This window comes from Halichoerus grypus, chromosome 4 (assembly GCF_964656455.1).
Source record: "Halichoerus grypus chromosome 4, mHalGry1.hap1.1, whole genome shotgun sequence".
Lineage (NCBI taxonomy): Eukaryota > Metazoa > Chordata > Mammalia > Carnivora > Phocidae > Halichoerus > Halichoerus grypus.
The window spans coordinates 148,803,194-148,813,900 of record NC_135715.1 but is presented as its reverse complement, the minus strand read 5'-3'; positions in this window follow the sequence as shown (position 1 = coordinate 148,813,900).

Below are 10,707 nucleotides of genomic sequence, written 5' to 3'. Positions count from 1 at the left end.
GCTTTTTTGCTCTTCAACATATGTTTTAAATCACTCATTATTGAAAGCCCTGTTGAGATTTTGGTTAGAAATGCACTAAAATTATGGATTCATTTGAGTTGAATGGAATATGTTTGAATATGAGTTGAATATGACATTGAATAGACTTGTTAAAAAACAAAATTGAACCAAGTACATTTGAAAATCTAATTGGCTTTATTAAATGATTCATAAATCCCAAAGCTCCACTGAGTTTCTTTTTTAAACAAAGAAAGGCTTTGAAAGGGAGAGAGAAGGCATTAAAAAAAAAAGACAACAGGTATTTATTAGTAAGAAATGAATTGTTTAGGCAAGGTTGCCCTCCAAAGGGAAGCAAAAAGGATCTATCAGAAAATTTCCTACTATTGACCAGAAATCCCATGTTGATTGGTTAAAGATTACATTCCTACAGGCTTGAAACTGCAGTTAGGTTAGGTATTTGGTCTTGGTTTACTGACTTGGGGCCTTAACCTAAGGGATACTTTATAGAAAAAATGTCATTATACATTTGTCCAAAACCTCTAGAATGTACAAAACCAGGAGTATATTGTAACTTAAAACTATGGACTTTGGGTGCTTGTGATACGTCAGTGTAGGTGCATCAATTTTAACAAATGTGGAGGCAGGGGTTATATAAGAAATCTCTGCAAGTTCCTTTCAATTTTGCTGTGAACCTTAAACTTCTCTAAAAAAATTAAGTCTTAATAAGAGAAAAAAAGCTCTGTAAGAGAATTAATTTACTTTCTCTGTACCTAATCCTAATACTTGTTTCCCCTTGTCCCTCATGTAATTTCAGAAAGTAGTTGCTATAGTGGACACCCCTTTCTTGTTCTTGATTTAAAGAGAATTAAAAAAAAAAATCTCCATTACATTTCCCATTTGCTCTAGCTTTTTGTAAAATCCCTTTATAGTGTTAAAGAAGTCCGATTCCCTTTTTGCTAGGAAATTTTTTACTTGTTTCTTTTAGAAAATAAACATGTTTCTTGAGTTTATTAAAATTTTAATCTAACTCATTTATTCTGACTCATAACATGATTTTTCTCCTTTAATTGCTAAGAAAAAAAGTATATCAATGTATTTTCTGAAATTCGTTATCTTTTTGCCTCTTGGAGATTAAACAAAACTTGATCATTTAATTTTTTTCCATTACTTGATTTTGATTGCTAATATTTTATTTTTAAAAAATGTAAGCTATGCTTGTAGATAAATTGGCCTTTTATGTTTTCTTAGTCAAATTCTGGCAAAGGTCATGGTCATCTCATAAAATGAGTTGGGGGCTGTTCCTTCTCTTGTTTGTACTCTTTAACATTTAGTTGCAGATTGGGATATGATTTGCCTGAAACACTCACGAGACCTGATGTTTTTGTTTATTTGGGTACTAGGTAGAGTTTTAATATTTCTTGAATTTCATTAATGGATAAATTTCTTTTTAGCTTTCATATTTCTTATTTAGTTTGTACCTTCTTTCCATTATGTTGGCAATAAGTCAAACAAGGGCAACTAAAATGAAGGCTTCTCCTCCCCTGATTTAATTTTCCATTCCTTTACCTCCAGAATGTTGGAAGAAAGAATATTCCTTTTAAATTGAAACTGAGTAAACCCTTCAAATTCTTGAATAATTCTGGGCAGAGAGGTAAAATGAAAAAGAGTTTTGGAACTTCTTGTTAATTTTGGCATTTAGGAGACTGAAATTTTTAGTAAGGAAAATGATTTTACTTGTACCTGAGGGGAGTGAATGGGACGTGTTACATCCATACCTATCCTTATTTCTATCTCATTATTCATTATCCTTTTCTCTCTATCTTTAGGGCTCTTTTTCTCATAGGGTACATTCCTTACAGTACCCTACATATAACAGTATGTGTAATAATAGTTACTCTATCTTTTATGCCTGGTGTGGTAATCAGAATAATGGCCACCTAAAGATGCCCAGTACCTGTGAACATGTTAGTTTACATGGCAATGAGAAATTAAGGTTGAGGGACGCCTGGGTGGCTCAGCTGGTTAAGCATCTGCCTTCAGCAGCCTTCATCTGCCTTCAGGTCATGATCCCAGGGTCCTGGGATCGAGTCCCACACTGGGCTCCTTGATCAGCAGGGAGCCTGCTTCTCCCTCTGCCTGTCGCTCCTCCTGCTTGTGCTCTCTCTCTGACAAATAAATAAAATCTTAAAAAAAAAAAAAAAGAAATTAAGTTGAAGATAGGATTGCATTTGTTAATCAATTGACTTTGACATTGGGCGGTTATCCTGGATTATCTTAATGGGCCCAATATAATCACTAGATCTTTTTATAAATGGAAGACAGGTATAGAAGAGAAACAGATAGAGGGCAGCATGAGAGAGAACTGGCCCTGCGTTGCTGGCTCTGAAAACAGACGAGTGGAGTCATGAGTTAAAGATGCTGGTGACCTCTAGAAGTTGATAAATGCAAGGAAACAGATTCTAATGTAGGCCTCCAGTAGGAATGCAGCCCTGCTGAGTTCTCACAACCCTAGTGAGATCCATTTCAGAGTTCTGACCTCCAGAACTGTAAAATGATAAATCTGTGTTGTTTTAAACTGCTACAGCTGTAGTAACTGTTACAGTAGCCATCGGAGACTAATACACATGGCAATTCGAAGGAGTAGAGAAGACTACCGACACTTTTATTTATTTTTATTTATTTATTTTTTTTAAAGAGATCATTTATTTATTTAAAGATTTTATTTATTTATTGGAGAGAGAGAGAATGAGAGAGAGAGAGAGCATGGGGGGGAGGGTCAGAGGGAGAAGCAGACCCCCCGCTGAGCAGGAAGCCCAATGCAGGACTCGATCCCGGGACTCCAGGATCATGACCTGAGCCGAAGGCAGTCGCTTAACCAACTGAGCCACCCAGGCGCCCACTACCGACACTTTTAACCGAGAAAGATTTGTGAGTCATTTCAAGTCCCTAAGCTGCTCTTTCCTCATATTTAAATTAATAACCTCTATGTCTCCTATACATTTGGAGGATATGAATATTCCATCAAAGGGAACATTGGCATTGACAGACCCAGATAAATGATAGAGAATTGATGATTCCTAATTGACTGCTGATGAAAATTAAGAAAACTTCCTTGAAGGATGGACCTCAATATGTGAAGAAATTGCAAGGTAATTAGTTAAGAAGCAAACTGTGTGTGAGCAACATAAAGGCAAATGGTCACCCTAGGGGAAGAATTTTTTATTAGCATGAAAACTTTTATGTTTTTATATCTAGTAAAAAGAAAATAGATTTATTATTATTAATACCAAGGTCTTTCTCAGTCAAAATAAGACCCTGTCAAAATGCCTGAGATTAGTTGTATTACTTCCTTTAACAGAAGCTCCTGGATGTTGTAGGAAGATGGCGAAAGGTGACTGAATGACTTTCAAAATGCTATAAAACAGACTTTCTGTTTACTGGAAAATTTGCCACTGGGAAATGATACTGAAAAAAAAAATAGGTTATGGTAAAGTAGTTGGTGACAATATGATGGTAAGTTGCCTATTTTTGCCTAACATGTTTGAAAGAGAGTCGAAGAAAAGATTTAGACGAGACATTTAGATTCCAGAGGAAAGAGGTTTTACCAGTAGGTGGATTTCTTCATACTTAATTTTAGTGAAGAAGTGGCTTTCAAACCTTTGACAGTTTACACTGAGACCTGATATCAGTGTGTACACGCACACATGCACACATACACGTTCTTTACCTTTCTCAGGTGTGATGAACTCTAAGATTTTCTATTATTTTCTGTTCTATTCTGTTTCAGTCTATTTCACTGAGATGCTGTTTCTGACACATTATATATATTTCTTACCACACTGAGGCTGCATCCAGCAGTTTGAGAGTCACTGCATTGCAGAGCCTTCTTTTAGGGATATGAGGACTAGGAAAAGTGTTTCAATGCCCAGCATATGGTGTGCTGTATCTGGAGAGATGCCCAAAGGACATGAGAAGGTCAGGAGGGACTGAGAATCTAATTTCTAGAAAAGCGTCATTCATTATGCTGGGATTCACATGGCAGTGTGAAGTGTCAAGAATGTAAAGAAATCAGAACTAGAATTGGAGGGATATTAGAAAAGTGAAGTGCCCCCCACAAGAGATGGTGTGAGACATAAAGGCAGAGAAGCAGTATGAGTGACACCGTTATATTGTGCTGTTCAGGAGAATTGACCTGGAATTAGACATTGTAATTTTTTTTATTAATTTTTATTTTTTGGTTTAAATTCAATTAATTAACATATAATGTATTATTAGTTTCAGAGGTACGTGTCTGTGATTCATCAGTTTTATATAATACCCAGTGCACCTGCCCTCCTTAATGTCCATCACCCAGTTACCCCATCTCCCCACCCTCCTCCCCTCCAGCAATCCTCAGTTTGTTTCCTATGATTAAGAGTCTCTTATGGTTTGTCTCCCTCTCTGATTTCATCTTGTTTTATTATTTCCTCTCTTCCCCTATGACCCTCTGTTTGTTTCTTAAATTCCACATATCAGTGAGATCATAGGATAATCGTCTATCTCTGATTGACTTATTTCACTTAGCATAATACCCTCTAGCTCCATTAATGTCGTTGCAAATGGCAAGATTTCATTTTTTTGATAGCTGAGTGGTATTCCATTGTATATATGTACTACATCTTCTTTATCCATTCATCTGTCGATGGACATCTGGGTTCTTTCTATAGTTTGGCGGTTGTGGGCACTGCTGCTATAAACATTGGGGTGCAGGTGCCCCTTCGGATCACTACATTTGTATCTTTGGGGTAAATACCCAGGAGTGCAATTGCTGGGTCGTAAGGTAGCTCTATTTTCAACTTTTTGAGGAACCTCCATACTGTTTTCCAGAGTGGCTGCACCAGCTTGCATTCCCACCAACGGTGTAAGAGGGTTCCCCTTTCTCCGCATCCTCGCCAACATCTGTCGTTTCCTGACTTGTTAATTTTACCATTCTGACCGGTGTGAGGTGGTATCTCACTGAGGTTTTGATTTGGATTTCCCTGATGCCCAGTGATGTTGAGCATTTTTTCATGTGTCTGTTGGCCATTTGGATGTTCTTTGGAGAAATGTCTGTTCACAGACATTGTATTTCAATGTCAGCTTTGTTACTTATAGTTTTATAATATTGCATGAGCATCTAAATTTTTCATGCTTCTTCTTATAATCTATGAAATGACAGGTATGGTCTATTGAGCCCTTAGGTGCTGGGTACTAAGAACAGTGCTTTCAGATACTACCTCAACTGCTATTTACACCATGCTAGTGAAGTAGGCGGAGTTTTTATTCCTATAATACCTACATGCTAGAGCTGCTTTAAAGAGAATAAAATCTCATGAAATAATTCCTGGCACATAATAAACCCTCATTAAATCAAAATGGTGAGATAGAAGGTTTTCTGAAACCCTATAACAAGCAGCAGGCAAAGGAAAGCCATCCAATCACTGTCATCACTCTCCCTACATATGGCATGGCAATTTTGGTAGTGTGCTTATCTATAAAGGGGGATAAAATAAAGTTGAAGTAAAGTGTAAGTGAGTTAATGGATATAAAACTCCTCTTGTTGGGAAATAATTCTCCATAAGTCTCCTGCATGTCTTGTATTAACTTTTGTTCTGGACTATCTTTCCAAGGATGTTTGTAGAGGAAACAGCCTTGAGAGAGAGAGATATCTCTTTCAGGGCACGGTCCAGGATTATTATCTCTTAAAGATAGTATCTCTCTCTAGGACAAAGGTTAGGCAGGTTTGCTACAACACTCTTTAAAAGATAGGGACTTCTTAAACTTGGGATTCCTCAGCTGTGACTTAAACCCATTGTGTGGGCAACATCCTCATGAATCCACAGACATATACCATAGCTCCCCTGGGTCGTGGGACGTAAGGAAAACAGATGCAAACCTAAACCTTATGTTGCTTTCTGTGCCATGAGTAACAAAGTCCTTTGTCTGTGACCCTGAAGTCTATCCTTTTCTGCCATCATCTTTTTTTAAAAAAAAGATTATTTATCAATTTATTTTTAGAGAGAGAGAAGGGGAGTGTGTGAGCAGGGGCAGGGGCAGAGGCAAAGGGAGAGAGAGAAACTCAGGCAGACTCCCCACTGAGCGAGAAGCCCCATTTGGGGCTTGATGCCACGACCTGAGATCATGACCCAAGTGGAATCAAGAGTCAGACGCTCAACTGACTGAGCCACCCAGGCGCCCCTCTGCTATTATATTTGAAACTGTCGTAAGGTAACTAGTTAGTTTGCAAGTAGGAAAACAATCTCAGACCATTTGTAGTTCCTGATACTTAGACAGTGCCTGGCCACATACCGAGTACTCGATAAATCCTCCCCTGTTCCCACTATGGTATTTATCATCGTGGCAATGTGGCAGATAATCAATTTAATTAAGCAACCATTTAATGCATATCTGTTACATGGTAGTCATAATGCAAGATGCTAAGGTTAAATGCTGAATAAGACAGGTTCTCTGATTTCATAGTCTGGAAAGGAAGACACCTGCACATAGATAATTATAAAATGCCTACATAACTATGATGGGAATATGAATAGGGACCTAGAACTGCATAGAGGAGGAAGCTTCTATTTTGGTCTAAAATGTGAGATGGAGAGGAGATAGCCGGGAAGTTGCTCAGGGTAGTACTTCAACTGAATTCACATGAAGAATGACAGAAAAACTGAGGAGGGCCTTTTATCTTGGAAAAAAAATCAAAATTATGTATCGCCAATGCAACATTGATTCAACTCAACGTGAAAAAAAAAAATCCCTAGTAAATCAGACTACTCAAATGTAATGTGACCCCTGATACTGGAATTTGACCATATAAGAAATGCATTAGAACCATCTCCAAAGTCTAGTCACACCTTAGATTCCTAGATTTCAGTTTAACTGGATTATACAAAAAAATTTCATCTTCTGCTCTTAGAAAATTATATACAATACAAGGAACCACCACCCAGTCCCCAGGCCTAAAGAAACAGAATCACAGGAAAACCATGCTTGGAGTGGTAAGTTATTTCTGCAACAAAGAAAAGTAACATTCTCTTGAAAAAGTACTTAATAGTTTTTAAGAATAGTTTTATAGATTCAGAAAGGCATAATAAAAACAAATAAAATGTGGATGCTGATAAATTATTTTTTATGTATTAGAATAAATTTTATGCATTAGAATATTTTTTCCTTTAGAAGCTTATATTTATCACATAAAATGTGAATCATTTTCTCTGTCTCTGTATTACACACACACATTTACACACAATTATATTAAATATAGAATACAAAGACTTGAGACTTAGAATAACAAGGTTTATATGAGTGACCATTTGACTTGAAAATTCAACACTAGATGCTTCAAATGCAGGTGAGGAAAAAAAAAAAATCTGAAATGACAAGAAGCCAAATTAATTTGTAACAACCAAGCAGTAAATGTGAAGTTTACCAAGTGGAGACGATAGATTTCTAAGAACATGAAAAACAAAGTCTTCTAGAGGATTCCTTTCATTCCAAGGCTTATTTGAAAAACTCCTGGGTTATGTAAACTCATTACAATATGATAGATGGCACTGGTTTTCCTTTGGAGTCAGGAATATTAATGGTCATTCTGTCTTTTTTCATCTTCATGGTACATTTCTTATGAATACCATTTAGCATAATTTCTAGATCCATGTGTTTTCAACTCCAATCATTCCAGCCCAGGAAATAGTCTTCAAACATAGCTGAACAAAAACTGTGGACCCAAAGATTGTTTTTCTGGTGTTGACTGTGAATTTGTCTTTGCAATCTAAAATAATTTTTATTAAATAGCATTAGTGGTGGCAAAACTTTGTCCTTTAAAGATAAATTCGATTTTTTAAACAATCTATATTATTAAGATCCATGTTTGTTGAATAAGGCTCATGATTAAATTGCAAAATTAACAAGATTTGATTATAATGAAGAAAAAACACTTCTTTTTTTTTTGGTCATTGATGTGGTTAATCTTAAGTCTTACCGTTTAGGATAAGAATCAGCATTAAGGTAATTACTTTCCACATCCAAATATTGATTAAGTTCTATTACGCATGTGAATAAAGAAGAGTAATATTCTGAGAAATTGTGATAAATTTTCTTCAGAAAAAATGTTTTTTAAAAAAAATCACATTTTGAGAAACCTCCATAATTTGGTATGGTATCATTCATTCATCTTTCTCTTGTAGAAGATTTTTTGACTGCTATGCCTGATTATCACATTTGTATGTAGTGGGAATGCCAAACACAACTTTCAAGGGTCAGTGAATACCGACCGTTTGTCACCTGGGATTAGCTGGCTCTGAACCCTTTCCATGCTGGTCTCTCCAGGGAGCCTGATCCTCTGCCCTCAGTCATTGTTGTGGCCCTGTGAGGGCCATGCACTGCTTCATTCCCCCTGGCCTCTCCCCAAAATAATGAATTTAAAATTCTTATAGTAATAAAGATTAATTGGAATGAATTCCTTGAGTATTTGCACATGTGTTCTCTTATGAGTGAGGGGCCTTTCTCACCCAAAAACTGCTGTGATTTTCTAAGGAGGCATGGCTCTCTTCTGTGGTCATTATTAACAAAACTTATTAACAGTGTTAGTAAGAATGATTCTGCCTATATATGATTTACATATATAAATGAGTTGACAAAATGGTTATGGAGGCTAGGAGAGCAGAGGTAAATTCTACAATTCTAACTTTGGCCTTGTCTTAGGTGTGACATTTCTGACAGCTTCCTGGGATCAGGCTGAATGGTGCCAGAAACTAGAGGTGAAGTAGCTCCATGTATTTCATTTTGCTGAGCCAGGGCATGGATATATGTCAATATGGAAAAAATACGATATAGACAAGGGGAAAATGGGACCACTTTTAAGTTTTCTTTTGATTGACTGAGATTTTATGCATTTCCATAAAACAAATAAACATATGTATTAAGCTGGAGAATAAAAATAATTTACTCAATTGCTTTTTTATTGCATCATAAATCTATTCAATGAAAACTTACAACTTACTGTTTTTTAATATACTATACTGTATGGCTTTTATAAAGAGCTACTGATGGGCAAATCAAAATGACTGGAGAATTGGAAAAGATTTCTTGCTACAGCATAATTTAAATTCAGGATCCTAAGCAGAATTTGCATTAAATCTGTCATTTCCAATATTTGCTTTGCCTTTATAATTACTGTTGATAAGTGTGAAAACGATCCTTCTATATAAAATCTTGGTGATTAACAAATTAACTGTAAGTACAATATAATGGGAATGTTATGATGGTTAAGAGCTCATTTTTGGAATCAGGTTCACATATGATCTTTATATTCACTGTGTGAATAAAGCAATTAACTGACCTTCAAAAACCTCAGTTTCTCATCCACATCCACAATATTAACACCTACTCATAGCTTGTTTTGAGGATTAGATGAGATGTTAGTACACTGCTTGGAATAGCATCTGACACCTAGTTTTCCATAAATAAATATGATTATTATCTCTCCATGTTATTCTCTAGCCAGCTAGTTATTGTGGATTTGTTATTTTTATACCATTATATGTTTTCTTTACATTATTTCTTTTCTTTCCTATATACTCTACTAAATAGGTCCTTATCTTATTTTTCTGAAGTTTAGAAAAAAATGTTTAGTTCTATAAATGTAATTTAGTTATATATATTAAACTATATTAAATATAGTTTAGTTACATATATTATATATAAATATATATTATCTTCTTTGTTCATGTATCAATACTACATCATCAATACCAATTAAGTTTGGCTGACTTAGAAATTTATTAAAATAATATTGGATTGGGGGCGCCTGGGTGGCTCAGTCATTAAGCGTCTGCGTTCGGCTCAGGTCATGATCCCAGGGTCCTGGGATCAAGCCCTGCATCGGGCTCCCTGCTCAGCGGGGAGCCTGCTTCTCCCTCTCCCACTGCCCCTGCTTGTGTTCCCTCTCTCGCTGTGTCTCTCTCTGTCAAATAAATAAATAAAATCTTAAAAAAATAATATTGGGTTGCTAACAGAATGAAGAATGAGTGTAGAGCTTCCTGGAAAAAAAGGAAGAGTGATATGGGAATCATACAATCAGGGTCACAGTTAAAGTCATGACAACACAAGGCAGGGAGGACTCTGATGACACCAGCATTGAACACTTGTTTTCATAGCTTTTATCCTTGCATGTGCCATTGTTGCCACATACCCATGGGAATTATATTTTGGTGGCACTCCTCTCTAAAGAAATCTCTTCAAGTTATGTTTGGATCTCTAGCTTTTGTTTTCCATGCATCGGAATGTCTGGGCTGTCAGACAGGCCAGAAAAGCAAGTTTCTAGTGTTTCAGGTTCAATAGTGGGGTGTAGGCTCTACCTTCCATCAAGACGTAGAGGTGGAGAACTTTCTAAATATAGCAAAAGGAGTTCACAGGCTGGGCAGCCAAAAATACTAGAAACAGTACGTTTTAAAATGAACCTTAAAAAAGGTTGAACAAAAATGACAACTACTATGGATGGAGGAATATTTCACCTTGAATAATGCATCCCTACAATTGATTTCTTTAGGAGAAATTATTCAGAATCAGAATGCATTTCCCAAACTAGTTACAAGGAAATACAGTTGATCCTTGAACAATGGTTTAGGAGCACTGACCCCCTTCACAGTAAAAAATCCCTGTATAACTTGACTCTCCCAA